An 18,582-nucleotide genomic window follows, 5' to 3' on the forward strand; every position below is an offset into this window, starting at 1 on the left:
ACAATGTTTAAGTGACAATCATTCCTCAGTAGAGGGCCTGAAATTTCACTGGTTGCTGATAAGATCAAGTGTATGTCAGTTATCAAGTGTCTTCTGTCACACTGTAGTGTGAAGTTAACTGTGAGGTACGTGTGTGTTTCAGGGAAGAGAAGGAAAGAAATGAAGAGGGAGGGTTAGCGGGTAAGAAGCACCCGAGGGGAAAACGACCCAAGTCAGAAGGACTTGTGCAGCCACTGTGAAACTATCTCATTTTTATTTTCCAAAAGGACTTCCGAGGTGATCCGTAGAACGTAATTATTTTCACCTAATAAAAGCAACATATGCTAAGACAATAAAAGACCTTATTGGACAGCTATTCATTAAAATTGATAGTAAAATTAAAAAAATGTGAATGTGAATAGGATTTAAATAGACCTTTTGCCATTTGGAAAATGTCTTCAGTTTTTTTTTTAAATTATGGGATTCAAATCTTTACTGGTAATGACTATGAAATTGAAGAATAAAAAATAAACAGTGTGCATTTATTGTCAATTTGTGTTGTTTAGTATAAATGTCCAAAGCATTTAACTAGTCTGTCAATGTATTATAAAAATCAAGAGCTGCTGGTTTGGCTTACTCAGGATTCAGTAGCATTTTTACTGAGATTAATTAGTAGGCTCACTGCAAATTAGGATCAATTTACTTTCTCATTACAGGAATACGGATGAACATAACAACACTTCATTTTGACCCATGACTGAAGATGTAAAAGCTGTGTCTTCAAAGTGTATAATAAAAAAAATACTGTTAAATTATAGGCATTGTGTACTGACAACTGCTTCACACTCTCAGTAAATAAAAAAAGATGTCCAGCACAGATGTCAAGCTACTTTAAATGTCATGGTTAAATATTGCTACTTGCTTGCTGTTACATCATTATTTTCAGAGCACCGACTGAAGTGGCTGCAGTTCTAGGACTTCTCTGCTCTCCATGCAATGGGGTGTTAAAATGTAATAAAAGATATTCGTAAGGTAATATTCTCTTACAAGAATCATGGTGCATTACTAGGAATCTGAGAATTAAGCTAATGAAGGGCCTGTTAAAGAAAGAAAAATTCCAGAATTATTTCACACAGAGGGTTGTTGAACTATGGAATTTGCAGCTGGGATAAACTAACAGAGCAGATGCCTTGACGAGTTATAAACATAGATTGGATTAGCGCTTACTGTCCAGGATGGAAGAGGTGTGAATCACTAGCCTTTAACTTTTTATAGAAAAATTTTGTGTTGCATTGTGGGTGGATTTGTTTTTTATAATACAAGTCTAACAACTAAAATACTGTTTTTGTATTTTGACAGGGGACTACTTTGATCTGTTTTTTTCCATATATTTAATTATATATAATGTGTTTTTTTCATAGAGCATGCATTGCTTGACACCCCGTGCTAAACTGACATTATTAAAAAATCAATTTTAAAGGGTGTCTTTAAATTGCCTAGCTTTTAAATAAACAGACTGGTAACAGAACATGTTCAACTGTTACATAAAAGTAGTTGTATGTGGTTGTATGTAGTTATACACAACAGCAGCAGTCCTTAACCTGTGTGATATACAAATTACTGTCATGTGGTGCATGAGGAAACAAAATAAAAAGTGTGAAAAGTGGGAGTTGAAAGATCCATTGGTTACACAGCAGCCAAATCCGAGGCTCAATTGCCCAGCTGTGGTTTGATTCCACTGTGCTATCTGATGATGCTCCTGCTGTGAGACTCAACTCCCATCTTTCCTATCCCTGTTCTTTTCTTCCATGTCCACAGCCAAATGGAAACTTCCAAAGCTCACACTTGTTTCAAGGAAACCACTCACTTTTGCTTTTCACACTTCTTTGAGTTGATCCATGCTGGGGAACCATCTGCCAAGACCGATGGGTTTCTGTGACAGACAGCGTTTTAATTGGTGAGTGCTCTCTTTGTTGTTATGCCACAAAAATTTGAAAACCTCTGGTCTAGAGATATCTCCTGAAAATGGATCACATATGCGTCAATAGTTTATTGTATTTAAGCAATTGCTTTGATTAAAAGGTCTACTGATATACAAAATCATGCTGTGTGACTACTGTTAGCAGTAACTAAGATCCAAAATTATGCTGCATTTGGGGGTCCTGAACAGATTGAACATCATTTTGGAGGCCCATGATGTAAAAGTTTGGGAATACCTGATCTAAGCTACCCAGTTAATGATGGCTGAGAAAGACAACATTTATAATGTTGGCTTTTGATTTAAAACTCTCCCAGATGATGTGAACAACAAAATTGTTCATACTTGCAGATTTAGTGCAAGCAAATTTAAATATCAGAAAAATACAACATCCTTCAGTTTTCACTTAAAAGCAAAATATGCAAGATGTTGTTGTTAAAAACTCAGATGTTGGGCAGCACCATCTGTGGCAGACTACACAATCCAATGATTGAATGAATGTATGACTCTTGTCCATGAATTAAGCAAAATATAAAGTATTATCTATAGGTTTTTATTGCACAATGGATCACATTAGGTTGTGGACATCTAAACATTATTGAAGATACAGGGCTGAGAGACATCATTCAGCCAAGCCAATGTAACACGTTACATCCACACAGGGCATTTGAGTCATGTATCAAAGAGTTATATAAAAGGCACAAGACTCCACAGTTGGATGGCTAAGTAGTTGTACAACAATGGAATTTACAGGGGAGTACTGGACATTACTATGACTGACCACAATTAAAAATGTAATATCTTGAAAGCCCTTACACACACACACACATTATATATATAGGAATTAAAAGAACACAATCGAGAGAGGAAGTACTGGCCAGCACAGTTTGGGAAGCACGAGGTAGGATAAATGCTGAGATTACAAGTGAGGTAATAGATATCAAGTTTTTAAAGTTTAGTCTATTATGTGTCTTCACTAGGTAATGTAGCTAGTAAATATATATATATATATATATATATATATATATATATATATATATATATATATATAGTGTCACAGAGGAGAGAGATTGGCTGCAGATGATGAATGGCTTTATATCCAGCCAGAAGGCCTTCATAATGGACAGATGTAAAGGGACTGCCTCCTGGAACCATGTGTTTCCATTATAGCTATTAGCATTCCTCTGCTGGATCTTCCATGTGCACACATGCAGGTATGCATAGGAGTTGCAGTCCCTATAAGCGACTCCACTGAGTTTCTTGGAAGCCACCAGGGGTGCTGTCAGCAGTGCTTCCTGGATATGTGTCACTGGACATACTCCCAGATCTGGCATAAAGGAAACCACCCCAGCTTACCTAGACAAGTGGTAGTCAGCAGAGAAAGAGGCTCTAAAACGTATATATGTAGCCATTTGTACTTACTCAACACACTTGCGAACCAACAACATCAACCTGCAACCCACTCACAAACCAACAATGGCTATCCCTGACCCAAAAGTAGGTTGCATCCCAGCGACTGGGAAACACTGCTTTACATGGACATGGTGTGTGGTTGTCAAGATTCGAAAATCAGTTTGTGCTTGTACATAAAATGTCCAGAAGTTGCAGTTTTTCGTCATACCTTAATTCTAGATAAGCTCTGTGTGAGTATGTATGTGTGCTTCATCCAAAGATGATTCTGGTATTGTGTCCAATGCCATCAGTATAGTCCCTTGCTCATTTTGACCCTTATTTGAGTTAAAGAGGTTTGAGAATGTTATGTCATCCCAAAACTATATAGTAGGGTGGACTGCCTCTGTAAAGGGTTAGCAGGCAGGAAAGACATGGATGGGGCCTAGAAACGCCCTTAAAGTAAGATCTGCAAGGAAACAAGGAAATGTTAGCCTTTAGCATTAGATGGAAAGCAACTCAACAGGTACTGGTGGTACCTAACCATCACCAAAAGAAGGGTGAGGCCATAGAGGAATGGCGGGAGAGTGGTGTATCATGTAAGTGATAGAGGGCAGCAAATGCTCCTAATCTACATAGAAGTGTGACCACATTGACCTTTCAAAAGTGGATAGTTATGTCCAATCACCCCATAAAATAACAGTACATATTCCTGGAGCAAAAGGAGTGAGAACATTTAGGAGACATGGTATTTAAGGGCTATCAATGAAAGGCTTTGGGTACGGAATGGAATGACTTGGCAGTCTCAAGGTTTTAAAAACTCAGCTCCGATTCCAGAAGTCATGCTAGACCTGGCCAAAAGTGATCCCAGTGAATGTTTAAAGCTGTTTAATGAAAAAGAGCCCAGAGCTTAGATACGTTGGGCAAGGACACACTGTTTGGAGCAAGGTAGATTAGACAAAGTATGTGATTGGGTGAGAGGGATGGAAGGTAAGTGCATGCTGGTGATCCATACCAGATAATGAACAAAGTTAAATTTTTTCTTTTATTTGTACAGTGTGATCTTCCTCTTTTGCATAGCTCATATGTGAACAAATGCACTTTTACTGTAAATCTTGGCCTCCTTGGCATAATTGTAAGTGGGGCTGCTACAAGAGTGCCCCCTTCTGTTATAATAGTTTATCAGGATCAGAATGAGCATGACTACAGTGCTTCTGAAAGTGCCAAAGCTAGAAAGCAAAGGCAACTAAGCTGTAAGCTGTAGTGATCAAAGTGCACCTCTGTTCATGATAGATATATGCCATTAGTTTCTCATTTTTTGAAATCAAGTTGCAAAGGTTAGAAAAGATGAACTAAACGTATCAGGCAAACTTTCGTATAGGCTAAAAATAAATTCAAAGAGTAATAAACCTGAAATTTATATTTATTTCTTGAATGAAGAGGAGTCTTACACTAATGGAAATTCAACATTCAGTCAGTCAATCCTTAAGGGATACTTGCAGCATTGTTTCAAGGTCTCAAAGAAATTAGGCAAAACAGAGTCCTCCTGAGTATTGGATGTACCAAATTAAGTGGCCAATATTTGTATAGCATATACATATATCATATTGCAGAAAGTTAAAACAAAAAAATCCACCCTCTTATCTCAGTGACTTTCACTTACATTATTTGAATGCATAGTGGTGGAGCATCCACTTTTGGAGACCAGAGGCTAGCATTTTTGTCCTGTTTTTCTTTTAACCTTTACCCAACTGTGGAGAGGTTCACAAAGGAGTGTGACTTTTTCCCCATTCAGAAAAATAAGAGGAGCCAATTTCTCATGTGGAAAACTTGAAATTATCTCAGAATTTTATTTGCAAGTGCGGGCTGATGGGGTCATAAGTTGTATATAGGGCTGACTCAGCGACACCAATTCTATAAGCCCCTGTGGTGAAGAAGTTCTTGATTTAACCAGAGAATCTACAGTATGTTTTCGTTTCCATCTAAGGTCACAATATCTGGTCATGACAATGTGAGATTGCAGTTACAAGCAGCCAAAACAAGGCTCCTAGAAATAGCTGCAGGGCTTGTTTTCTATATTAGAGTGAGAAGTTCAACAATTTGGCAGTACTGTGGAATAAAGAAAATGCTGCTCTGGATTGACAGAAGCCATGACAGGTTATTTGGGAGTTACTCAAGAGGACCTGTTGTTAGAAATAGGGAAGTCTAGTCAGCACTCCCAGGGTAAAACAGTACAGACAATGGTATAAGATAACAATATAGAGAGAGGTTGGGAGCATGTGCAAATAGCGTGTTGCTGCCCCCACCACACAACAGACTACCTGGATTAGGACCTGAGTGCAGTGGGTGACACAGCAGCACTGGAACAGTGTGAGGCTTTTTAAGGTGGCTGGAGTGCCAATTCTGCCACCAACCCCCAAGTTTTCCCTGTAAGTTGGAGGACCTGCTTGCAGGGCTGGATGAAGATTAACATCATAGCCAGAAAAAAGCAATTGCAGGCCATGCTCAAGGGCTCAACAGATTAGAGTCACTCCTGGTGTTTATGGGAATCGAACTGGCAACCTGGGTGCACATCCCTAGCCTCAGAGCCACCACTCCACACTATAACAATATAAAAACATACAAAATGTATTTATCTTTGCTTATATTAAAAAGAGACAGGTCAACCTATATTTTCAAGATGGTCACCAATCATATTTAATATATTTTGAATAAGAACAGCACCAAACAGTACTCTCATAGCTAATGATATTCAAGTGACAACTCAAATCTAATTGATTTCATTAATTAGAGAATTGCTGCTATAAAATCCATATCGATTTTCAAAATGTACTTACAGGGTAATAAGCATCTGTTTTTTGGCTGCAAAACACAGATGCTTCTTATTTGGATTTGCTAAAATGTTAAATCTGAATTTAAATATATATACTTTATAGCTTTCACCCCTAAAACTGCTAGCTGGTTAGCTTCTGTGAAATCTCCAGGAAAATCTGCTTTTGCAAGACAGGCAAGAACGCCATTCCCATTCTGTAGTTCTGAGGTCGGTCACCAAGCACTGCTTTAAATAAAAAGTATTGCTGCACCATTAAATGCCGATAGTAATGATATTAATTTGCCAAGACTGTGTCATTTTCACAGGAGAGCGACTAGCAGAAAACATTATGAAAATGTCCAAGAGGACTGGTAATTGAGTTGATTAGTGTGACCTTGGTTACGAAGGTAATAGGAGAGCGAGTGAAGCATTGACTGAGTTATAACCCTTCTCCCCTTCTTGCTGGAGTATGAAGCCTGGCAATTTGTTCGGGGTGAATATGAGCCGTGCTCTCCCGCTATGACAGAATAATACTGTGTGACTAGCCGAGCCTATCTTTCTCCTTAATATTTTTATTTATTTATTTATTTGTTTCTCTTTGCACCCTCTCCAAAGAAACAAGAGTTCGGGATTCAAAGTTACTCAGAATAAGCGGGGTGCAGGAGAGAAGGAATAAAATGGCATTAACTGATTTGAACCACATAGCTTTGCATTATAGTACATAGTAAAATAAATGATGGAAGCAAAGCCCTCAGGGCATGTGGAGAACTGAATTCTTTTTTTCGCACTGCTCTAACCCCTTGCTCCTCTCCCTAAGTGCTCCCATTTTAATAAAGCTTATTTTATCAACTCACCATGTACAAGTCGCCTTTGGCAAGTTTCCCTTCCACGACTGTGGGGGACGTGGTACACATCTATTTTGACTGAGATTAGGCAATTCTGGGGTGGAAGCAGCCATTGCATTTGTTACACCAAAGTGTGTTACTGTTTTTTCTTTTTCTTTCTTTTTGTTTTACTAAAACATAAAGAGTATCTACATGGTATCCTAATTTTACAATATTTAAATAGACTTTTACTGTTAGAAAAAATCTGTACACAATTTGTCTACTCTACAACAGCAGAGATGATCAAGGGTTAATAGATAATAAATCAATTAGTAAGAATGTTATTTTTTTTTTATTAGTCTTAGATTAACATACTAAAAGGACACCCTTGTCCCAAATTATACATTTCTACCAATATAGGTTTTTTTTTTCTTTTTTAAACTTACTACAAACAGCCACAGCCAATTTCAGCAGCCTCGGGCACAGCCTGAGATGGCATGCCAGTCCTTTGTAGGGCAAGCTCATAGCCTCAATTTAGAATTTCCTTTTATTCTACCAGTAACTGGATTGGCCAAGTACAAATTCCACGTGGTAGCATCACTGATCACCTCAGTGTCCTGGAAATGTGAGACAGCAGCAGTAACCACTGAGTCACCTTTCCATTTTCTTAATCTATAATTGAATAAGAATCTGCACAATATAACTGTTTGAACACGTATAGGTTTTGTTCTATTGTATAATAACTGGTAAGAAAATTGCATATGAGTATGTATAATCATGCATGCATTTATTTTAATATGTACTATCATGGCCTGAGCGAATGTATAAGTACATATAGCACAGATAGAAACAATCAAAAGTTATAGTTTTTGCATAATCAAAATTGGCAAAACAGAAAAGGGTGTGTAGATTTAGAAAGCAAGGAGATGAATAACCACAGGGTGTGTTGACAGAAATGCGTGGCGATAAAATCTTTCCAATGGCAGAACACCTAACGTAGAGACACTGTTTTCATCTTTAAACCACAGATAAAAAGCTACAGAAGACCTGTCCCTTCATCTTTTTTTTTCTGTTTTTATGTTCTGCTGAAAGTTGAAATTAACAGGAACTTCATAATGTTAATTTCTTGCAGTACTTACCACCCCAAGTGCAAAAGGAAAGAACCCGCTTGAGTTTTGGAGCTGAAATGGCCAGAAATACAAATGGGGCCTGAATATTCACAAAGAAAATTATAGTTCCAAGAATTAACAACAACAAGGTCAGAATAAGTCCACAAGGTTAAAACACTATGAGACCTAATTTGACCCTCACATAGGTGAAAATCATCAGAATTGGAGGAGTACCAGAAACTTATTTACAGAGATGAAAATGGCATGAGCAAATGCATGTTGGGTATGATGGTGACTAGCAGACTGTGTTAAGTGGGACACTTGTGCATACTGTTTGTTTCAATCGGGGCCTTAATCAGTGGTTAGTTTAAATGTTTCACTGGAATTCCGATTTATTACATTGGCTTCTTTTCATGCTCAGTCAAATAAGGAAAGGACACACAATGGTACCATTCCATCTTGTAGTTATTCAAAGGGGCATTAGTTGTCTATTTTCTTCTTCATTTGACATCATTTCATAGTTAAAACATCTCTTGAATTCATTCATCTGCATTACAGGCAGCTAGTGACTAGAGAAACAAATTTTAATTTGTATACAGTTTCATGAAACTAACATTAAAATCTGTGTTACTTAATCAAGTTACTTTGTACTTGTGAAATGTAAAACTCACTACAGATTTTAAAGTTGGAATTCTGCTCCCTAAAGCCTCTTTCACACTTCTGCATTTAATAGCAGCTGCATAAAGCATGTAATCTGTTATGATTATGCCATGCCTTTTGTTCATACCACCCCGGAGAAGTCCAGTATGTTTTGTTAAAAATGTGACATACACAGTTTCCAGAGAAAGACACACAAAATTGCACCATAGTGCACATTATAGCATGATGCATGTTACATTCAGTGCAGAAAACATTGCTGCAGCCAAACCGCTCTTGGTATTACCTAGCTTCAGCTTTATCCCAGTCAAACCAAATCTACAAGAGAGCACAACATGTCTGACACTTACACTTTACTCTGCCACCTGAAATTTAAACAGGACTATTTTTTCTCCTTATATCAGTTAGTCACTTTTTTATCCTGGCTCAATGGTCCAGGAAACTGGGTTTTAATTCAAGACCAGTCATTGTCTGCGTGAAAATTTAATTATCTACACGGGCTCATTCAGAGTTGGTTTTCCTATTATGGCCTGGAAGCATGCAGATGAACTTTACTGATGTCTGTCTTTAATGAGTGCATGTTATATGTTCATGTGTACACGTGTACCCTGTGATGGATGGACACTAATTCTAGGGTTGGTTCCCCCCTCACACTCAGTGCTTCCAGGACAGGCTCCAGCTAACTACATTTTAATAACTGGATCAGAAAATGGGTGGATTGCTCAAAAGAAAGAATATTTGCTCTCTTTTATCAAAAATGTCTATCTGAAATATTTTCATTTTGGGATCATCTTCCTCTGCCAATTGAGATTCTTTTTTTAAAAAATATAATATAAATAATATAAAAAATAAATTCCATTACAAGTATTATTCTGTCAAGGTCCACAGCCTTGTTCAGGGTTGATTCCTGCCTTGCACCAAATCCTGCTCAGAATAGGATTAAGTATTTTCTTATAGGTTTTACTTTTTAATATTAATATATATTACACTTGTTCCAGAAACTTTAATAATTGGTGTCACCTTAATCTGCATGTACTATGGTCAGACTTATTTCTGAATTTCTAGTTTCTTCTTTATGCCATTTCACCTGGAGTAAGAGATTCACAGGGTTTAAACCGTCATTATTATCATGTATACAGAATTTAATGGAAACTCTTATTCGTATGTGCTAATCAACATCCAAAACCTTCCCCTCCTCAGCGCCACAATTAGTGAGTATAACAACCTTACCTTTAATCTTCTGTCTTCCTTACCTAAAAAAATCTCAGACGACACAGAATAGTTTCCGGATATTACTAAAATAACACAATTAATAAAGATGGTTCAAGATTTGTGTACTGTGCCATTCTGGTCAGACAAATTATTCCAATTTTTAAGGGAATCTGAAAAGGAAAAACCAAAGTATAGTAGTTTAAGCTCTTTGTCATTTTGACAATGAACGATTTAGATAACTTTAATATGCGGTATTTGAATTTGCAAAACAGTTCCATAGATGGATGCCAAAAGGTTTACTTCACAGAGGGGAAAAAAGAAACGAAGAACTCCATGAAAAGGAGACAAAAAATATATATATATCTTAATCTGTCAGAGATCTTTAGTTTTGAATATTTGGCACATTAACCAACATAACATCAGCACTGCATGAGGTACAGGCCGAGAAAATTAGGTGAAGTTCAACTCAGCTCATAATGGCGAAAAACATCATTAAAATCATTTACTGTTAATAACATTAGAGACAAAAACTGTTAAAACACTGTCCTAAATAAATATAACAAATAATATGTGAAAAAATTAATTAACAAAAATGCATGCTTCTATCAGCAGAAATGCAAATCTAAATCCGTTTTGAACTGTTGGAAAATTATGACTCAGACAGCAGGGAAACAAGCATAATTTAGACTAGCTCATTGTGAAAATTAGGGATTAAACATGGCATGAAAGAGTGTGGCTAGTGACAGACTTTACCTTGGAAACGGCTATGTAGATGGTGAAACAAGCTGAAGACGTTGCATAGCAAATGATCGTGCTGGAGATTGTATGAATCATACTCCACAGAGCCTAGGATTCTCATTATAAAACTAAATCTGTCCATACGTGTTCAGTTATGAGGCAAACAAGATGAAGAGTAAAGTAGCAATGAGCCCAACCCTTCTGCCAGACCGATCATGGCAGCCGGCCGAACCGGATGATTGTGAGTATCAGGGTCAGAGTTATTTTAGATTATGAGGATATGATTTGCAATACCTAGAAAATATTGTGCTTTCCATTTACCACAACAAAGCATGTTTATATGTTTATTGGGTTATTACTGTCACATTTACAGAAACTTTGAAGGTCTTGAAAATCCTAATTTAATTCCTCTAATATCCTAACCAACATGCAACACGTCAACACTCTCCGGTGCTGTGATTAGTCACTATAACAAGGTTACCACTAAACTTCCATCTTCTTTACCTGAAAAAACCAACAATTTATAGCCAAATTGAAAGTGACCTTTGCTCCTCTGGCATAGTAAGAGAAGTAATAAATGATGGTGGACCACAACTTTCATGCAAGGCTTGGTAATGGTCAACCATGATTTTCTTTACAACCAGCAAGGTAACATACATGCAAGTTAACTCATGCAGATATTAAGATAAATTCCAAAAAGTACAGTTTACTATTGAACAACCCCATCAAACATCGCCTGGAGTATGATCAGTGGACCTGTTGATGGGACGGTTACCCGAAACAACAGAAAAAAGTTCCTGAATCCTAAGTGGCTAAAAAAACTGTTATTCTAGAAAAGGAATGTAGCAGCAAAGCACCATTTCTTGTACTTAAATATACTGTACATCATGGACGCCCATAATTCACAAGTTCAACTTACTTTGGAACAATAAAGAAAAACACAATGTTAATAAAGAACACATAGGAAAACTGACAAGTGAGAGAAGATCATTCAGTCCATCAAGCTCATCTGGTTAGCTAAGATGTCCTAATATCCCATCATTTTAAAAGTCGTCAAAGTTTCTACTTTAACTATATGAGTGGGTAGTTGATGCAGCCTTCTCTACATGTGAATAAAGAAGTTTAACTGCCTAAGCTTGTCAGAGTAGGTCATGCTCTTTAGTTCTGGGATGCATCTGATTGCTCTCCTGTGCTCAGATTCAGGTGCTGCCATGTCTTTTTTTTTGTAGTGTGGTGATCAGAATTACAAACAGTACTCCAGAGGCAGACTCACTAATATATTTTTTAGTCTGAGCATAATGTTCCCTGATTTATATTTAACAGTTTTTAAAATGTAAACTTCAGTTTCTAAAATATAAACTATAGTTAAGCTTTATTTACCATTCTGATAATAGTCAACTCTAAAAAAGATGCTGTCAAGGTAAAGATAAAACAAGATGAAAATGAAAACAGCAACTCATACCTGACAGACATTAATGATTGAAGTTAATATCCAATGTAAAAGAACAGCATCTTTTAGGTAACACTAATCCTAAGCCTACCCCTATTCCTAACCCTAACTGTATTATATTGTACTTTAAACAATGGCAAGATAAACTGATTGTGGTTAAAAATGACGGAAAACAGCAGAACCAAAATATGAAGAAGCAATCTTACATTAACAACTCAAACTTTGGTTTATACTTATATTAATATGTATATTTATTTTATACATTTTGTTGATATTTACAGAATCTTTTGTGACTTATTTAAGCAAATTGCAGAGCAGGTTTCACCATAAAGGATGCAGGACTATTAAGGCCAACTCAAATACACTTTCAAGAGCCTGCATAGTGGACCACTGATGGGCACTGACTGGTATACAACCAACTAATGGTAAAAATTTATTTTTTTAATATCCAAAACAAATTTTTCCTTGAAGAAAAACAGAAAAATCAAGTTAACACAGTCTTAAGCTGCTTTTAAATAGAAAGTTTAGTGACCTCCTTCTGTTCAGTGTGCTTCATTCTGCTACTGCTTCCCTCGTGTCCAATTAATGTGTTTCCTCTATTTTTAAAGGTAACAGCCACCACTAATAAACATATGTTCTGATTAAGATGAAAGTTTTTTTGTGTTATGCTTAATACATAAAAGCTGAAATCACACAAAGGCTGTCTAATGGTGCATTTGAAATACCTGAAAAAACAAATGGCAATAGCTCCATGAACACTAGTACTGTCTTTTTTGCAGCTTTTCTAGGCAAACATGGAGAAAAGGGTTAAACCAACAGTCAACATCATTTCAGAATTTTAGTAGTTAAGGCACTAACAGAGCATTAGATTCCTCTTTGTCCTTAGCTGCTCTTTTGTGCCTAGTGACCCTTTTTTGTGCAGGCTCTGACCACCAGAATGCAAACAGAATAAATTAGCGCTGACACTTCAATATTTAATTATACCGCTGTCAAGCACACCCCCCCTACACACCCAAATTCATTTTAATAAAGTGGAACTTTTTTTTTTCCCTTTTTTTCTTTTCAAGGTTACAGCCTCAGGAGTCACCTTAGGTGTCAACCCAGAGGTCTCTTGCACAAAAATGGTATTCTTCTGCTACGGAGCCTGTCTGTCATCAGGTCTGATGGGAGGTTCTGATAAGAGATAGTGATGTGTAGTAGCCAACAATTCCCCTGCATCCTTTTGAACAATATCCTTATTAGGAGGCTACATAAAAAGACTCTATATTTATTTTTCAGGTAAAAGAATTATGCCTAAGAATTTAGATAAATAATCTCAATACTGAAGATCAAGTAATTGCACCCTTTTTAAATATGATGGATCATATATAACAGTTCTCTTTTAATCTTTAGCATATACAATCTGCTAGACAGTTTATAATGTTACACATAACACAAAAATGAAAAAATAGTGTTACTAAACATAGCAGAACACTTTTCAAACTATACTAGCATAATGTGATCTATTGATTAATTTACATAGATTATACACTATTATTTCATGTGTTTCTCTTCAAACATGTTACAGTACTTCATTCAAATGAATTTAATGCCATTTAAGTTTATTCAAAAATTGATGCAAATTTTAATGGCAAGATGATACAATACTTAGTGTTGTTACCTCAGATGTCCAAGGACCTTGGATCAATTTCCAGCTTGGTATCTGTCTTTATGAAGCTTTTAAATGTTCTCCATGTGTTCTTGTTGCCTCAGATGTTGCAAAGATGCAAACATTGGGTGAACTGGAAAACTAAATTAGCCAAATATGAGTGAGGTTGGATGGCTGTGTAAGTGTACCCTGCAGTAGCACAGAATCCCATACATTTACAGTTCCTGTCTTTTTACCCAGTGCTGCTTTGACATTACAATGAAAGTAAGTGGTTCAATAAATGGATGGATGGATGGGTGGACAGTTGTAACCTGGAAAATGAATTACAGAAGACCTCTCTATACCTAACATGTCTTAACACTCTATAAATGAAGGTTAATATACCTAAGATCCATTAGATTTCTGCTTTTTTTTTTTTTTTACAATTTTAAGCCACAGTCTTGTTCCCAAAGTGGGCAACAATAAGAGAAGGGCCAACCAGAATCACCATACACACAAATATGAAAATGTCTACAGTCATGGGTCTCAATAACCACATGGCCACCACTTCTGGCACACTCCACCAGTTCTAAGTGTGAACCATCACCACAATGAGAGATAGATAGATAGATAGATAGATAGATAGATAGATAGATAGATAGATAGATAGATAGATAGATAGATAGATAGATAGATAGATAGATAGATAGATAGATAGATAGATAGATAGATAGATAGATAGATAGATAGATAGATAGATAGATAGATAGATAGATAGATAGATAGATAGATAGATAGATAGATAGATACTTTATTAATCCCAAGGGGAAATTCACATACTCCAGCAATAGAGCCGGCCTTCCTCACCAGTTTGTCCAGGCTTCCTTCTTCTTTATGCTGCCTTCCCAACACACCACTGCGTTGAAGAGGGCACTTGCCAGAACCGTCTGATAGATCATCTGCAGCATCTTATTGCAGATGTTGAAGGACGCCAGTCTTCTAAGGAAGTATAGTCAGCTCTGTCTGCTCTTGCACAGAGTATCAGTATTGGCAATGAGGAAACTGCACATAAATTAATTTGGCTCAGATGTATTCTTACACCTAAGGCACTGTTTCACATACTGAGCACACATTACACTATGAAGATATATTAATTAAGCAGCTTTGATTTTAAGTAGAATTTCCGTAGAAAACAAATCATATTTTTTCTATATATCAAAATTTTGGACTACACTATTTACCATTAAAATACAGTATTGTTTACTGATTAAGCCATTTCCTAAAGCATTCTTCTAACATAACATAACTCTCCGAATCTCACTTAATCCAATTCAAGGTCACAGATGACCAGAACCACGCAAAACCACCAATATCATGGTTCAATAATGGATAATACACTGGACTGGCAGTCCATACTAGGGCCTATTGATATCCATGCTTATACATGGTTAATTTTGGAATCACTAATCAAACACATAATATCTTTAAAATGTGTGAAGAAGGCTGAAGAACACTGAGAAAAATGCACACATATACATGGAGTATGTATATCTCCTCAGAGATGATGACCGCCGAGGGCACTCCATAAGCAATAGTGCTAAGCAGTACTAGACAACTTGACATCATGTAGCCCTTGTACAGTTTAAAGTATCTAATATTTTTATTCTGAAAAGTTGAAAGGCTTGGTGGTGCAGTGGTTATTGATACTCCATCACAACTTCTAGGCTTGAAACGGACAATGTGAAAATTTCATGTACTTTCTACGTCTTTATGGTTTCTTTCCCCAGTTTTTTGGTTTCTCCACAAATCACAAAGATATGCATATTAGGCTAACTACCAATTGGAAATTGGCCTGTGAGTAAGTGTGCTGTGTGATGGACTAGCATCCTGTTAAGCATTCATTCTTGACTTGTGTCCAATACTGTCCAAATAAACCTGGAGTTCAGTTGACATTATGATGCCCTAAATAAGCTCGTAAAATTCACCACTAGCTAGACGGGCTCCAAAAACTGTACAAATTAACTAAATTCTGAGAACACTTGCAAATTAATTTATATAAAAATTATACTTTCATCAGGCATTTGAGTAAGGGGAACATAAATGGATGTAGTCTTTCTTACAAGTATATAAATTAATTCAATATAATTTAAGATGGCAAATAAATATTAAAATGAAGCCATCGCTGAAGTCTTTTCTTCATATTGACTGCATTGTTTATGTGTCTAGTGGGAGTCCAACTGCTTTGTAAAGCATTCAAGTATAATCAATAGTAACACATTGTCCCCTGCTCAAAAAGGTACAGAATTTAAAAAAAAAAAAAAAAGGATCATTTCAGTGGCTGCTAGCTTCTTTTTCGACCCTCGCCTGACTGAGAGGCAAATTGCATTAGAAAATGACATGTCATTCATCTCAAGTGTAGTTGCAGGAACATTTAGCTAATTAAATGATTAATAAATTTAACACTGCTTTATAATTTCATTTGGCTATGTTTGAAATCGCATGGTACAGGTATGTGTGCAATGAATAAGATGAGGTGGGAGTTAAGTGTTTCATGGACTGCCCCTGATAATTGAGATTAGTCTATTACTTCGGTGACCTTTTTCTTTTTTATATCTCCCATTAGGTGAAAATAAAAAAAATAAATCATAGATTAAATAAGAATCTCCACAACAACATGTAAAAAAGAATATCATTCCAGCAACGTATTCTGCATTATTAATAATGTATGTCCATATTAGCATAATTAAATGCTGTGATCTTTTTAAACGCTTCTTGAGCAATCGTTAACTGGTTTCCCATATGGGGACAAAAAGCCAAAAGAAAAATAGTAGTATGCAGCTGCAGTCTATAGGACATTAAAAACCATACACTTTATCGTATTTTTAAAACAAAATGCTTGTGCTTCTGGACAGTTATATGCACTGTGAGAAAAACCATTGTCTATTTTATTACTAATATTTTTTTGAGAAGACAAGATAAAGGGTTCACGCTGTACTCATTGATAATTGGTCCTTTTCTGGATTCTAACCTATGACCTCATGCTGATATATACAGAAGAAAAAAAGGGTGATGGAGAACACAGCCATTGGACATGTTATCCTATTCATTTTAAAAGGAATGCAGAATATGTTAAATATGTTGCTACTTTTTTTTTCTTTCACATTTAATGCATTTTATCACAGAAACAATAAACATAATATATGCCTCTTCTATATGCAGGGGGAAAGCTGTATAACCCAGAGGAAAGCCAACACAGACACCAGAAAAATGTGCAGACTTGACCGAAGCAGAGACAGGGCTGGGATTCAAACTCAGGTAGCTGCTCTAACCAATGTCCTGCTATGCCACCTCATGCCATACATACATAGAATCTTAAATCCTATTTTCTAATACTATTCAAGGCTGCAGGAGGTCAGAGACAATTCTGGTGTAACAGGGAGCCAGGCCATTTCAAGGCACACAAACCCACAGGGGAGCCAATTTAAAATTGCTAATTAACCAAACTAGCTAATAATACAGGCAAGAATTTGTGAAATGGCTGCTCCAACTAAAAGAGTGACATTATGCCACAAGAATTCTCCCCACCAAAGAAGCCAAATAACTGCTTTTTTCAATATCTAAAAATGGTTCAGTGATGGAAAAGATAACAGTTTCAGTGTTTTGAGATACATGCTGCATTTGTCTGCTTCTCACTCTGCTGCAAGGTTATGACTAATGTATTGAGATTTGTAGGTGCTTAAGCTTTATGGTAAAGTAATTATACTCACTAAACTTAGTTCTGGTATAGGCACCTTCTCCTGGTGTGGCATAGGGGCGACTGTCCCTCCAATCTTAAAGTTGGGGGTTGGGGGTGGGGTGAGATAATTGCAACAGTCTTAGACCTATGGCAGAGAAAATCCATAATGGTAAAAACGAACTGAAAAGTCCATACTAGCTGCATTTGAGTCTGTATGTTGCTACTGACTACTATGGCTACATTCAACAACCTGGTAAAATTTACTCAATTCTGACTTTTACCTTAAATTCTGTTTTGTTTTTTTTTCTCGCGCATTCTAATTAATTTTTGCAAACGATTCAAATCTGACGGAACTGTGTAGCAAAATCAATCCTGAATTAGTAAAATTAAGATGGTTAATTCATCAGGGAGATGAAATCTAAAGCAGCAATGTTCAGACCGCAAATTGTTTACAGTGAAGGACACCTGCAAATTTGTCAGCTCACAACAAGTACTTAAATATGCGTTAAATGGAATCATCACTGTCGAATCTGCATGTAGAAATGTGTGGGTGTAAGAGAGGAACCACTCAAAAAGACTGTCTGGGAAAAATATGTACTTTTCAGAAAACATATAACAATTGGGCTGCATTTTGTACTGTGGGCTTTCTTTCATTTCTGTATTTCATATTTCTTTACAAAGATCAAATGTTTCTCACATGAGTGAAAAAGAAATAGCTATATAAGAGCAGTATAAACAAGTATTTGAATGGCAAGTTTCTATTTAACCCACCATCCTCACAATTAGATTATAGTGATAGAGACCAACAATGGAGAACTTGTTTAGTGTGCCAGAAGTGAATTTGAAGTGTGTAATAAGTCAATTCACGGGTAGTGATGAATAACAGACGACAATATTTATAAAGTTTTAAAGCATACTTTAATATAAGCCCATTTCAGAGATGCTTATACTTTGAATTAAATCAGCCTTTAGCAATTCAATGAAAGCCTACATTGCAGTCCTGTTGCCATGTTGATCATACAGTATCATTTTATTTTACCATATTCGTGACTCCTATGCTATGCCAGATAA

General features: G+C 36.4%; 1 protein-coding gene and 1 long non-coding RNA gene across 2 annotated transcripts in view; one reads left to right on the forward strand and one right to left on the reverse strand.

The window, feature by feature from the left end:
* Nucleotides 1-18,582, reverse strand: part of wwox (WW domain containing oxidoreductase) — a 1,268,497-nt gene that overhangs the window by 35,128 nt on the left and 1,214,787 nt on the right. The gene's annotated exons all lie outside the window — the stretch shown is intronic.
* Nucleotides 934-17,082, forward strand: LOC120535483. Its single transcript, XR_005634906.1, has 3 exons — nucleotides 934-1,011; nucleotides 1,798-1,936; nucleotides 16,995-17,082. It is a non-coding gene; the product is annotated as an uncharacterized LOC120535483 (long non-coding RNA).

Source organism: Polypterus senegalus, chromosome 9 (assembly GCF_016835505.1).
Source record: "Polypterus senegalus isolate Bchr_013 chromosome 9, ASM1683550v1, whole genome shotgun sequence".
NCBI classification, from domain to species: domain Eukaryota; kingdom Metazoa; phylum Chordata; class Cladistia; order Polypteriformes; family Polypteridae; genus Polypterus; species Polypterus senegalus.